This window comes from Alosa pseudoharengus, unplaced genomic scaffold (genome assembly GCF_046254945.1).
Source record: "Alosa pseudoharengus isolate Yale_2024_CS ecotype anadromous, Long Island Sound unplaced genomic scaffold, YU_APseudo_1.1 YU_APseudo_1.1_scf_11, whole genome shotgun sequence".
Taxonomy (NCBI): Eukaryota; Metazoa; Chordata; class Actinopteri; order Clupeiformes; family Clupeidae; genus Alosa; species Alosa pseudoharengus.
Window position 1 is genome coordinate 6,015,593 of NW_027468576.1, and position 15,180 is coordinate 6,030,772.

The 15,180-nt window shown below is 45.2% G+C and overlaps 1 long non-coding RNA gene across 1 annotated transcript; it reads right to left on the reverse strand.

Moving 5' to 3' along the window:
• Positions 1 to 1,289: 1,289 nt before the first annotated feature.
• On the reverse strand, positions 1,290 to 6,779 carry LOC143114440 (uncharacterized). The gene is made up of 3 exons (XR_012984915.1): positions 6,645 to 6,779; positions 6,445 to 6,533; positions 1,290 to 1,887 (listed from the first exon to the last, which is right to left on the reverse strand). It is a non-coding gene; the product is annotated as an uncharacterized LOC143114440 (long non-coding RNA).
• Between the last annotated feature and the right edge of the window lie 8,401 nt (positions 6,780 to 15,180).

Below are 15,180 nucleotides of genomic sequence, written 5' to 3' on the forward strand. Positions count from 1 at the left end.
GTGTGTGTGTGTGTGTGTGTGCGTATGTGTGTGTGTAAGAAAGAGAGAGAGAGAGATACATTAGCTCACTCATACCTTACTAATAACCTCACACATACATTCACTCTCTGTCCCTATCTCTTTCTCCCACCCTATACAAACAGACGCACACACACACATGCACACACACACACACACACACACACAAACATACCAACAGCATCCTCTCCTGGTTCTTTGGCCTCTGTTGTGACACCCCACTGGGCTGTTGTGAAGTCTGGTGATGTCTGGTGTTTTCAGTGCAGATTTTAGACTCTGGAGAGCCATTGCCCAGCTCATTCTGGCGTCCATCAGTCCACCTGACAGCTGCGATGTACAGTGCAGCCATCACAGGCACGCCAAGGCCCCGCACGGCTCCACAGCAGGGGAGACAAGGAGAACAGGACGGGAGAGGGGAGGACCGGTGAGGGATGGCTCTCATTTTGTCCTGCGGCTCACTGTTAGCCTGCCTCAGAAACCGGAAAAAAAGAAGAAAAGAAAAATGGAAAAGAGAAGTTGGGGGTGGACGAAAAGAAATGATGGGGGTGACATGAGGTGTTAAATATAGGAGAAAGCCATTAGGTCTTTAATGACGCCCCAGGAAGGCCCGGTAAGCACTCTTGATTGGTGGGCTTTAATGGCTCTTCATGCCACTGGCTGCTGCTGAGAGTACTGTGGGCCAGATGATTGAGACAGCCACATTCTGACCATAGCAAGGCACACACACACACACACACACACACACACACACACATTTAACATTTTAAAACACTCAAATACAAATATTCAACTAGGAACACAGACCAGCTCAAAAGCAAACCATATATTGCCACACATTAGCACACTCCTACCCTACCGTACACACACACACTCTCTCACACACACACACACAGACGAGCGCATGCATACTCCCAAAATGCCCAGAGCACATTCTCCTGGCCTTTTGGCCTCTGTGTTGATTAAGAGGCCTGGTTTACCTGAAACACTCTCTGATTGGATTAGTTCTTCCCTGATATAATTACCGAGGGCCACTGATGATTTATTATGGTAGTGGCTGCAGATTCAAAAATATCTTTAATATGCTGCTGGTGTTTGGGAGCATCCATCAACTATTGAATGTGATCAAATTATAAAGTTATATATATATATATAATATTAAAAGGAGTCAATCAAGTGAGGCTCACAAAGGTCATCTCACCTGGACAAGTCTGAGATCTCAAGATCGCAAATGGCAAGATGACAGGATCTCAAAGGCAGCGTTCACTCACAATCTTCATAAGGTTAATTGTAAATTCAGGTTAATATATAATTTACATCAAAATGATATATTAGACATATTTCCCATGATAGTAACAATAGATTACATTGGAAAGCCACAACATATTTAAGAGTAGTAATTGTGTTTCACTGACAAAGCCTTGCCTATTGTGCTTATAGGCATTCATTGTATTTAGAGATGGATTATGGTTGCCTTCTTTGACTCCTTTATTTTGACATTGTTAGGCATATCAGTAAGCTTAATGCTGGAACTACTTTTCAGTAAGTAACTTATGAGAAAGAGAGTGCACAGTATTTTGGCGACATTGTTCGTCATTGACAAAAAAAGATGAAGAAACGGCTCTTCACTCTCTCGCTCATTAGAGCGACGTGCCAGCTGTGAACTCGCTGGTGAACTCGGCACAAACCCACCAGTCTGTTAAGCAGCCGTCTGATTGAACTGGAAATGTGGCTGCCGCCTCCCTGCCCCCACATCCAGTTTTGATGTTGAAAGGCTGAGATTTGCAATGCTCTGTGGCGCTCCTGCTCCTGTCGATTCCAAATGATGCAAGAGGATCCAGTGACCGGAGTTTGACTCCTGCGCTCCTCGCTCTGTGAATAATGCCCATTTGAAAGTGGAAGAGAAGGGAGAAAAAGTGACAGGGCAGAAAGAAAGGGGAGGGAGGGGGAGAGAGGGGAGAGGGGAGGACTGTCCGATTCCCCCACCGGAATTGTTAACGAGCGGACGACAAACTGCTTTGGTCTCCGAGGGGATAATTAAAATCATGAAGTAAGATAGAGGCTGTTGCCATGACAAAGACAGTGTGCGACAGCTGTGGGCCCTTCAGATAAAAGACAAAGACTTGTGTGTTTGTTTGATAAGGGAGGGTGCTCAGGCACATGACCCAGAAAGCACTCCATTTGACACACACACACACACACACACACTCATATACACACACACAGGCGTGTTCACACTTTCTTTACCGAAACCTGTCTGATGTTGACATGCCGTCTGCTGCTTTCATAAGTGCAGACAACTCCAACAAACAGCCTCCTAACTCCTATAACTCCGGGGTATCTGTCTGGAGTCTGCTGGAGACTTGGCAAGATCTGTGTGTGTGTGTGTGTGTGTGTTTGAGGGAAGATGACTATGCAATTTATATTTGCTTGTGTGTGTGTGTATGTGTGTGCGTGCGTGTGTGTGTATCTGTATGTGAGGCAATAAGACGCTTGGGACTTGAAAACTGGCTGTTAAACAATTCTACTTCTTTCTGCCCCTGCTTGCTCTGAATTCGTAATAATCAGGGTTATCTGGAGGTCAATTGACTGAACTGGAGCAAGTTTGGCAACTCAGCCCACCTCTACTGTGAAGCTACTTTACAGATGACATCATCAGCAGATTCATTGGAAATAGTGTTAGCTCTAGGGTAAGGTGAAGGGTGAAGTTAGTCATGTAACTAATCTGTATCTAACTGCAGAGGGCTGTGGTGAAGTTTGTCACGTAATTGAAACATGCCATCTGTCCCCTGGGAGAGCTGTCTCAGGGGGACTCTGTCCTGAGGCCAGCCGTCATGTTGATGCAGGCACCCTGACACATCTGCACATGGGCAGTAATCATGGGGAGCCGTGTGTGTTTTCACACAAATGCCTGTAAAAGGACAATTCAGCTCATCTCCATATAAATCACCTTTAAGGTTCCTTCTTAGAAACAAATTACACCCCCTGCCCTTAAGACAAGCGCGCACACACTCACATGCAAAAACACACACACACATACACACACACACTCACACGCACATGCAAAAACACACACACAGACACGGGCCCAAGCACACACACACGCACACACACTCACATGCCAAAACACACACACACACACAGACACACGCACACACACGCACACACACACAGTCATTGTGATGATAGCAGGATTAAGATGTGAGTGTGTGTGTGTATGTGTATATGTGTGTATTATGTGTATTATGTGTTGTGTGTGTGCATGCCTGCGCGTGAATTGGGAGTGGGGGTGGGGTAGATGATTTGGTTGCATAGCCGACCACTTCTCAGTTTTTACGAGCCGTCATTCTGGCTGTGGTGTGTATCGCTTTTCTGTCGCCACCACACACTAATTACTCAGTAGCAATCACAGCCGTTGTAACTCTGCATGTAAATGGAAACACATGGGCCTGCGCTGGAGACACACGCCACACTCAGGCACAGGCAATCAGTGGAGGCAGGGTCTTATCAGCCTCTCATTTACATACTTGTGACATGCATCACCATCAGCCACCAGCACAAAGACAATACATCACGGCTCCTTTGACATACAGTACAAGTGGAGGAAGCATAAACTCTTGAAACGAATGTGTTGAAAACAACACAACTTGCATTGTTTTTAACACATCTCTGTGTCCAGATAGGGACAACACATTAATTTTAAAAGTTTACACATCAACAACCATACAATTTCACTTTGGAGTTGTTTTCCACCTTTGTCTGTGAACAGTCTCATGTTTAATGTTTGGTAATGGCCGGCCAGGTACTTTGGTAGGGTGAATATAACAGGACCTTCTTCACAGGAGGGGAGGGTGAACCCTGGCAACCCAGCCTTCCTAACTCGCTATTAATGCAGAAAAGTTATGGGAAGCCACCGTGGCTGTATGAAATATGACCTTTTAAATCTCTGCCAAGACCGTATGAAGTTGCTCTGACTACATGACAGCAGTATTTGCCTCGCTACATTTACAGTGACTGCCTGTTTTTTTCAATGCCATTACTGTTATAGTGAGAGTCCCCCCAGCACCTACCCCCCTTTTAGACAATTCATAAAGCATCAATTCTATGTGACAAAGCGCTGAGACAGCAGATTTCCCCCCTGTCCCTTTTTTTTTAATTAGGAGGAAGCCACCCAGTGAATTGGAAAGGCAGTAATGAAGTTTTTACGTGGTGTAATTTATGTATTGCAGTTGTGTAATGTACTGATACGATCACAGGCATGTTCCTGTCTGGCCCAACACAACAGAGCAGCCTTTATGTGTTGGACCCAGACTGACAATAGTTTGTGTTCACAACACAACAGCTCATAGATACATCTTCTTCTCTGTTTCTGTGCGTATGTGTGTGAGAAAGAGTTCAGTCTTTGAGCTGAACACCATGGGATGTGGTGCTTAACCCAGTGCTATTACAGAATACTGCTATTGCTGAATAATAGTGCTACTAATAGTGCTAATAGTCGTTAAACATGTGCTGTAGTATCCATGCAGCAACTTATTATGACCACTACGCAACAAAGTGGCAGTCAGATAGGTTTAGTCAGAGTTTTTTTTTTTCTGGAAATTTTGTGTCAACGATTCCCGGGACACTGAAAGACCGCCGGGGTGCACGAAACTTGGTGGGCCTGTAGTCCCACAAGGATGACACTGAACTTGTTTTTCGTTTTGATCCGTTGCCTCTGTGAATATTTCGAGAACTGTAGGGCCTAGGAGGACCACATTGTTTTTGTATGTTGGTCTTAAGGGGACATGTCAACACATCCCATAACCACTTATTTGATGTATAGCGCCACCTAGTTAAAAATGAAAAAGCAAAAATGAGGTGTTGTAATCGCAGGTATCTCTGGCTGACATGGTCAAAAAACTGCACGGAATTGGAGGTGTACTGTAGGATCATTATCTCTGAAGTAGTAGTAGTATTAGTACTAACAATGATAATAACAATAACTAGAAAAGCATTTCCTGAAGGAAATACAGTGCATGAAAATGCAAAAATATGATGAGTTCATATGGTTAAATTATTTGCTTGGTAGATAAGGTTTACTATAGTTGGAATGACTGAACAGTTAAATAGGTTGATAATTGAAATGGTTAAATTATTTAGGCAGATAGTTGACGATAACTAACAGTTGGAATGGCTCCAATGTTTGCTAGTAGTTATGCTAACTATGTTAAAGATAATAATGGTAACCAAGTAACTATGCTAACTAGCATGCTAACAATATTAAAATGTTAACTATGCTAACCATATGACTTAGCTAACCTAGCTAATAATTTTTATTAGTTATGATAACTATGCTAATTAACATGCTAACATGCTAATTATGTTAACCATGTGACTTAGCTAACTTCGCTTATCATTTTTAACAGTAATGCTAACTAGCATGCTAGCATGCTAACATGCTAACCATGTGACTTAGCTAACTTAGCTAATCATTTTTAGCAGTTTTGCTAAAAAATGCTAACTAGCATGCTAACATGCTAGCATGCTAACTATGCTAACCATATGACTTAGCTAACTTAGCTAATCATTTTTAGCAGTTTTGCAAAAAATGCTAACTAGCATGCTAACATGTTAGCATGCTAACTATGCTAACCATGTGACTTAGCTAACTTAGCTAATCATTTTTAGCAGTTTTGCAAAAAATGCTAACTAGCATGCTAACATGTTAGCATGCTAACTATGTTAACCATGTGACTTAGCTAACTTAGCTAATCGTTTTTAACAGTTTTGCTAAAAATGTTAACTAGCATGCTAACTAGCATGCTAACATGCTAGCATGCTAACTATGCTAACCAAGTTACTTAGCTATCTTAGCTAACTAGCTACAGTGGGTAGGAGTCATAGTTGATGACAAGTAACAGTTACAATGGCTGAACAGATAAAAGTTCTGTAGTTTAAAGGGTTAAATTGTTTAACAGTGAAATATTGTAGTGAGGACTTTTATTTTGAAACAGTTTTTGGCAGAGGAAGCAGTTGAACAGGATGTGTAGTCTTAATAGGGCCAGTTTGTATGCTTAAAGCCTGAGACTGGCAGTTGATGCAGCTGGCCCGAACACCTGCCATAGGATTCTAATTGCTTAACGGCTCTATTGTGATGTCATCAGCCCATGTTAAGTCTATGGGGAAATTTTGAACAGTTTTTAATTAATAGTTTAAAAAGTATAAAAGTTACAAAGCTGAAAAATACAAAGCACCCATGTCCTAAGTAAGACCTACGTAACATAGTTTGAATGAAGTTTCTACGTTAAGCGGTTGAAGCTGCATTAATTGCGTTAGAAGAAGAAGAATAAGAAGCCTAGGAAGAACAGTACAGTGCATTTTCATGCACTGTAATAATAATAATAATAATAATAATAATAATAATAATAATAATAATAAGGTTGTATTTACAGTATAGTGTATGCCTCAAACAAATGAACTCATTAGACATTCTGAAAGTAGCAAGGCTGCTAGGTCATTCCAACACCAACAGTATGATTCTGAAAATGAGAAAAAGAAAAACAATCAAGACTTTGATAGAGAGAGATTCACTGGATGAGAGAGAGAGGAAAGAGAGAGAGAGGAAAGAGAGAGAAAGAGAAAGGGCATACGCTGAGCGAGCTGATTTCAAACACTGAACTCCAGTTCACCGCGGCCCCCGTCTGCTGCCCGACGCACCCTGAGGGGCAGTGGGCTCCTGGCGCGCGCTTCAACCACAGACCCCGGAACTGGAGCCCGGCAGGGTGCTCAGACCGCCCCTGCCGCCGCCCCCCACAACCCCCTCTCACACATCAGAAAGAGAGGGAGAGGAGGCATGAAAAAAACATCAGAAGAAATGAGTTGTGTCTTTCCATATCTCATCCTCTCCACCCACCCTGCACCCCACCGCCTGCCAGCCTGCAGTCAGGGGCATGCAGAGGCCAGCAGAGGCTCCCCGTCACGCTGCCAACGTGCTGCCAAATGACCATGGGAGCTTCAGTGTGTGTGTGTGTGTGTGTAGTTTCTGTGTGTGTAGTGTCTGTGAGTATGATTGAGAGAGAGAGAGAGAGAGAGAGAGAGAGAATGCATATGTGTAAATGAGGGCATGAAAGTGTTTGTGTCATTATGTGTGAGGAGGTGAGTGTATGTGTGTGTGTGTTTGTGTGTTTTGGGATAACCAGAGAGCTGCTGCCACGCTCCGTCCACAGCCTTTCATCCCCCTCATGAATGTTTAATACCCAGGGGACTGAGAGGCAGCCGAGAGAGAGAGCACAGATGAGGAGAAGGAGAGAGAGACAGACAGAGAGAGAGAGACAGAGACAGAGAGAGACTACTCAATTACTGAACTTGTTGGTCTATCTGTCTGTAGGGGTTCACGTGGACAGTCTCATCTCTAGGGGCGCTACACTTCTCTCCCTTATGCTGAGAGATAGGATGGCCTCAACATGAACTCAGAAAAGTGGAAAGTGTTGGAAATGTTATTAACACAGGAGTTGTGTGAAGTTGAATAAGTATGACGCCCCCCTCCACGCAAACGTAACAAAGCATACAGCCATAATCACAACATTTCAAAGTGTCTGTCTACAGGCATATATTGGTGTGTCTGGATGTGTATGAGTGTCTGTGTGTGTGTGTGTGTGTGGATGTGTATGAGTGTGTGTGTGTGTGTGTGTGTGTGTGTGTAGGCTATGCCTTACGGCTACTTGCCTTTGTGGTGAACCTACCACTGAGGTGGGCCTTTGAAATGTGGGCTTGCTTTAATAGCAATAGCATTGCTCCCCATAGTAGAGCTCTTGTAAAGGCTGTGAGAGGTGGGTGTGCGTTGTTTTTATGTGTACACTTTACCGGTCCGATGGCACTGCTGGCCACGCTATGATATGGACAGTCTTTTAGGTGGATGGCTGTTTGTTGCTCCCTCTATATGTCTTGTAATGCTTCTTCTTAATAAACAATAAACACACACACACACAAACACACACACACACACACACACACAATATTACAACACAGCACACCACAGCACACCACATCTCTTGAGGACAGAGGTGCCCATTTCTAAACTGGTCATAATGGCCAGTCCTCCACTTCAGTGTTTTATTGGCGGGTGCTAACAATATGTCAGTGGCTCAGGGTGCTCCCATGGCCACAGTGGAAGGCTTGAAATCCAAACACATCCAGCTCTTACTATACACAAATGTGATCGTGTGCATCACGCCACCTCCTGCACACATTGAGACCAAGCAGGCCGTGTTGACGGAGGGGGTTGGAATAAGGTGGAATAAGGGCGCTGCCTCGGTCCTCTGCTCGCTGTGTGAGTGGAATGAGACGGTGGAGCGGCGGCGAGTGGGAGAGGGACCTCTGTGCATTGGGACACATTTTATGCAAGTACTTGCAAATAGGCCTGAGAAAGCAAATAAACAGAATGGGTTTGCTAAGTAAAGCTGGTGGCGGAGCGGAGCAGAGGTGGGGAGAGGGGAGCGCAGCAGCCCTGTGTGGGATGGGCACTGTGGGCTTTATCAGCCTGGCCTCCCCATATGCACAGGGGATGCCCCAGCACATGCACATTATTAAGGAGAAACAGGCTTAGGTTCTTTACTAAAAAAAATTATATAATCCAATGAATCATTTGTGCCTCTCTCTTATCGCTACTTCTTACAGTATATTATTACTTTTATTAATGCTTTGGAAATATTGTATCTTCAGTCATGCAAATGAAACTGATTGAATTGAAATTGAATTGAGAGAGAGAAAGAGAGAGAAAGTGCGTGTGTGTATGGCTTAGCATTGCTCCTCTGTCCGGATGCCTCTTTGGTTGATCCTCCTTGGCCACTATGCATCTCTGCTTCCAATTTTTTCAGCAGTGGGTGGCGAGTTGGGACCTAAAACATGCCACAATACACACACACACACACACACACACACACACACACACACAAACACACACACGTGCACATGCATACGACAGCTGATTAGACAAGAAGCCATCAAGGGAAAAGGAAACATTAAACATACCACGTCGTCCCACGGCAAGGTTTGTGTGTCCTCCATACGCGTGTGACGCAAAGTCTCTCCCATTTTGTTGCTTTTAAGATCAGACTGTGACGTATGCAGCAGAGATGTCCATGGACAGGATATAGAAGTTTCTCCAACATAGCAACTCGCAGCTGATTGGCTGAGAGCCGGGCAGCCCAGGGCATGCCATTGGTGGGTTTGTCCAGAGGGAGACGGGGAGCTGTCAGGCCTGGCCGGTGGAGACAGAGGAGGCAACCACGTGTGGGGGCCAGATAGGCTGTGAAACTTAGCAACAAGGGCGTGTGTGTGTGTGTGTGTGTGTGTGTGTGTGTGTGTGTGTGTGTGTGTGTGTGTGTGTGTGTGTGTGTGTGTGTGTGTGTGTGTGAGCAAGATGTGATTATGTGTAGCCAAGAAAACGTATGGAGATATACAGGTGTAACTATCCCAAGTTGTGTCAGTGAAACTGAAGCATTAAAAAGCTAAGCCCGGTTAGCTGGTTTCTCATTTCTAAGTAAAGTTAAATCCCACTCTGAATGTACGTACAGTTTCACAGAGAGAGAATCTCAGTAGGAGCTGAATGTGTCACTGGTGTAAGAGTCCCTAGTCAGTGCAGAGAGTCTGCTGTGTTCTGCCCCCTCCCTTCCTTTGTCTCTGAGTCCTGCCCCCCAATATGCTCTCTCTCTCTGGATCTCCCATGCACTCACATGACCACTGACACACTTGCCCAACTGCCCAACAACAATACAGTAACCAGCACAGTCTTTCACTCCATGTGTCAAGTCAAAGAAACTTCTATTTCTCACTATCTCACCCCCCATCTGTTGCTTTAATAGCAAGCCTCTCTCTCTCTCTCTCTCTCTCTCTCTCTCTCTCTCTCTCTCTCTTCTTTGTCCTGTGTCTCTTTCCCTCTCCCCCCTTTATTTATGTCCCTCTTCTCAATCCCTGGTTCTTCTCAGCAGCTGATGAGAGTCAGGAGGTGTTATGAAAGGACATACTGGCCTAGTTACCCTGAACGCCCCGTGCTGACCCGACCCTTGCAGCTGGAGAAGGTGCGCGTTGGCTCCTCTGGTCCAGAGCGCACACTGGGAGTTGGTCGGAGGTGTAATCCAGGAGCCGGATTTGAGTGGCTCTCCCCAGGAACATCCCCATCCCTGCGGCCATAATCCAGGCTAAACGCGTCGCGCACTTAGTGTGATAGGACACCTGCTGCTCCTGCCTCAGCCCTGCTCTGTCTCCACCCCTATCTCTCTGCCTCTCTCCCTCGCCTTTTCTATGTCTCTCTATCCCTTGCTTTCTCTCTCGCTCCCTGCTACATCCCTCCATCTCTCCCATTCAGCATCATTGTGTTCAGTGTTTCTCAAACAGACGTCACTCTTTAGCAGTAAAAGATGTTATACATGCAGCACTAGTGTGTAATTCTAGCATATTGTGTCATGACAGTGGTTGACATGCTTTTACGACAATGGTGTAAATGTGACTGTGTAGTAATGCACATGGAGAGTACAAAAAGTGAACAGACTTGAAACCCATATCACATTTTCAATTTAAATATACAATAGAGGGGGGGGGGGGCTGTGGAAAAGAAAGAGAAAAGAAATAAAGGGATAGAGAGAGGAAAATGAAAGCAGGCATAAGAGCACATATTAGCAGAGAAAAGATGGAAGCGAGGACAGACGTAGCTATATTAGGACTGAGAGGGAGAGGAAATGGACATGACGGATGACCAGAGAGATGGGAGCACCAGCAAAAGAGCATGTGCATTAGGAATGAGAGAGATGGAGAGAGAGAGATGGAGAGAGAGAGAGGGAGAGAGAGAGAGGGAGAGAGAGAGGGAGAGAGAGAGTGCAGGAGTGTATACATATGTTAGTGGTGTACGGGTTGTCTCTGAGATGGACACGGCTGGTTGAAGGGCTGGAGCTGGAGCTGGAGCTGGCAGGATGCAAGCGGAGCAGGAAAGTTGGAAGCTCATGGAGGGAAACAGAAACCTGGAGCTCCCCCTCAGCCCCCCCCCCCAGTGGAAAATAGAAGTGGGGTTCTTGAGGTGATTAATGATCAGTTGCCTACTACTTGTGTATGGTTGTGCATGTGTATGAGAATAATATGAATGTGTGAGTCCATTTGTTTGTGTGTGTGTGTGTGTGTGTGTGTGTGTGTGTGTGTGTGTGTGTGTGTGTGTGTGTGTGTGTGTGTGTGTGTGTGTGTGTGTGTGTGTGTGTGTGTGTGCATGAAGAGAGAGAGAGAGAGTTGTGAAAGTGTTTGAAAACCAGTGCTTATACGCCTATAAGTGTGTGTGTGTTTTGGGACTTATTAACAGATTACACAAAGCCTGCACTGTCTGTGTTTTATGATGCTGGCACAGCATGCATATATCTGAAATACACATGTGCACACAATCACGTACACACACACACACACACACACACACACACACACACCCACACACACACACACACACACACACACACACACTAAGCTAAACATGTCCGGAAGTGAGATGCGTTAGGCACTCATGGGCTCTCCACTGTTTAGTCTGTGCAGAGGATGGATGGCAGGCCTTAACTTTGCTACCACACACACACACACACACACACACACACACACACACACACACACACACACACACACAGACAGCTCCCACTTCCCAACCGTACATGAGGGTTGCCACAGACATAGCTCTTTAAGAGCCTTGCTCTTTCATTTATTGATCAATTCATCCATTCATTTGTTCATTCATTCACATTTATTTCATTCACTAGTTCATTTAGAATCCCAATATGGTTTCACAGTTCAACTTGAGAGACATGAGGGCCAAATCAGCCACACGTAGGACAGGAGGGTACAACCTACACTGACATACCACATCACACTTTTCATTGTCACTTACCTCAACATATTTAATAATATATGTGGAGCCATTAAAATATGTCAAATGATGCAAATGAATAATAAATATTTCTGAGTGCTAAAAGTGTTAATGGTTCGTTAACAGCAGTGGGCCTCCTCTGTCCATTAGTGGGTATTTCAGAGCAGGGAATGCTATTGGCATCTTGGCAGAGCCTGCACTGGGTCTGCCTCCACTTCCCTCTGCTGTGTCATCCGCACAAACACCCTGGTGGACTTACAATCCACTCATTTAGACTTCCTCCACTGGCTACACACACACACACAGACTTCCTTTATCACTTGATTACAGAGGACCCCTTGCAGTGATATACTATAGCTCAGAATGCTGAGTCACCTTGTAAAGGCCTCCCACAAACACACACACACACACACAAACACACTCTCAATTTTCTATTCATACATAGAGACACATGTTGTTCCTGCTCTTCTTTGACAGATATCACTATTGTGAGAATATCAGGTGTTGGTGTGATAAATGCTGTGATACTGCAAATGTGAAATAGAAAGAAATTAAAAGTGTCTGGGGTGCCTGTATGGTGTGTGTGTGTGTGTGTGTCTGTATGGTGTGTGTGTGTGTGTGTCTGTATGGTTTGTCTGTGTGTGTGTCTCTGTGTGTGTATGGTGTGTGTGTCTGTGTGTGTGTGTGTGGTGTGTGTGTGTGTGTGTGTGTGTGCCTGTATGTGTGTGCCTGTATGGTGTGTGTGTGTGTGTGTCTGTATGGTGTGTGTGTGTGTGTGTGTGTGTGTGTGTGTGTGTGTCTGTATGGTTTGTCTGTGTGTGTGTATGGTGTGTGTGTGTGTGTGTGTCTGTGTGTGTGTGTGTGTGGTGTTCTGCAGGCTGAGCATGTGGGGGTCAGCTGAGTCTCTCAATGGGCTATGGCTCAGGCCAGCACTGGCTCTTCTCCAGGCTCTAAAGAGCTCTTTCAGGCAGCTCGAGCCCAGCAGCTCGCATCTCTCCTGGGCTGGCAATGGCACAGCGCGGGGGCCCATGTGGTTGGTCCAGTGGAGTGCCATCCAAGCCATTACACTGAGATGTCTTGTCTTGTGACATTTTGATGAGCACATGTACAATGCACACACACTCACGTGCCGCCCGGAGAGGAAACGTGAAGCCCGACTTTGTCAGCGGCCAGCCCGCAACCACTCAGTCAATCAGGCGCCTGTGCTGGAGATGGTGTTTGCATGACATGTTTGCACACAGGGTGGCTTTGTTTGGTTGGGCTATCTTTTTTTCTCTCTCACCACCCTTCTTTCCCATTCTCTCTCTCTCTCTCTCTCTCTCTCTCTCTCTCTCTCTCTCTCTCTGTCCAAATATACCCCCCCTTCCATTTCCTCTCTCCACAATGCTTCGGGGAAATGAGTGTGGATGTAAAAGTACCTAGAAAGGCTCTTTATTTTTCTCAGGTGTTGAAGTCTTTCTCACTATCTTTCTATTTCTTCCTCACACACTATTCTTGACTTTGCCATTTTCTTTCTCTATAGTTTCCTCTCTCCTTTAGCCACACAGTGCACACACACACACACGCACGCACGCACACACACACACACACACACACACACACACACACACACACACACACACACACACACACACACACACACACACACTTCTTTCTATCCCTTCTCTCCTCACTCCTTGTCCCTGAGGGGTGTAGAGTGCTGTGGTGGGCTGGCGTCGCGCTAGCAGCTAACGGACGGGAGCTATAATTAGACAGGGTGGCAGGCAGGGCGAGGTGTAGATCAGCAGAGAGCAGAGGCCTGGGAGGAGTAGGCCATCCAGAGCCCCCGAGAAAGAGCTGACTGCACAGGAACGAATTTGTGCTTTACCCACACACACACACACACACACACACACACACACACGCACGCACAAACACACACAGACACATGCTTGCGTGCAAACACATGAAGAGCCAAGCTCTTACACCCACTTTGTAAGAGCTGGAAAAACCAACAGAAAGCTATACGCTCATGTACACGCCAGCTTATGTCTGATGGGGCATTTGGACAGGATGAAAGGTGGCTGGGGACTAATTAAGTACAGTCAAAGACCACATACATCCCTCTGACAGTTCAGGGCTAAGTGGATGTGAGGCTATAGCCTCACATCCACTATACATACATATACATATACATATATTGTATGTTATCTTTCTCTTCCAGAAACTGACACGCACAATGGCCAACAGACAAGCCAGCACTGTCTCTGGGTTGATACCCATTCACACAGAATTTCACTTGCACACATGAGACCACACACACACACACACACACACACACACACACACACACACACACACACACACACACACACACACACACACACACTTTACTGTCTATATAGCCTTGTATTACTGTAAGTGAAAGGCCCAGCACATGACTGTTGTAAGGCCTGAGAGGGAGGTGTGAACAAGTGAAGACAGCCTGTCAGGCACAGTGAGTTAGTGTTCCAGCTCTAACGCATGCTCTGTAATAGACCTCCTTTATACTGCGGCCCACTTCCCCTCGCCTGTTTACTTCATTTACTCTTAATGAGCGGCAAAGAACACCACCCTGAGAGAGAGAGAGAGAGGAAGAATGAAAGAGAAACAGACAGAAAGAGTGAGGGCTTGAGACACTCACATGAAGGCTATGGTGTGTCGTCATGTAACGGAATAATCTCATTTAAATTTCCATTTTTATGTGGCATCGTTTAACTGACAAACTTTTCCACCGAAGTACTAATTTCCTCCCCGCACCACGTGAGGCTATTATAAGTAAATTTCCACCCTACTGTATATGGTGTTTATCTTGGCCTGCCCATGTATGGTAGTCCATGTCTTCACCTCCACCCGCCCCCCACACACTCGTCTATGCTGTCATTAACAGGGCTTTCTCTCACAGAAGGTGCTTAAGACACTTTTCAAAAGATGCTTTCTCTGTCTCCTCCAATTCATCTCAAACCCAGACAGCCTGGAATTATTCAAAATTATTCAAACTTTGAAAGGAAACATCTTAAGCAGGGATCTTTGAGATCGGAAAAGTACAAAAGCTCATGTCAAAGCATTACTGTTTTATATGACAAGGTGTAATTGTCTCAAACTGCTGTCTCCTGATGTTAAATGTTAAGTGTACTTTTCTGCTGCTAAGGGCAAAACAACTGTGTTTAAAAGTGTTCCAAGCCTGTCTCAACTTAAAAGTGAATAACTAAGATGGACAACAAAAAGTTTTTAGAAACAAATTATTCATCAGTCTATTCCGGTCAGCACTTTTA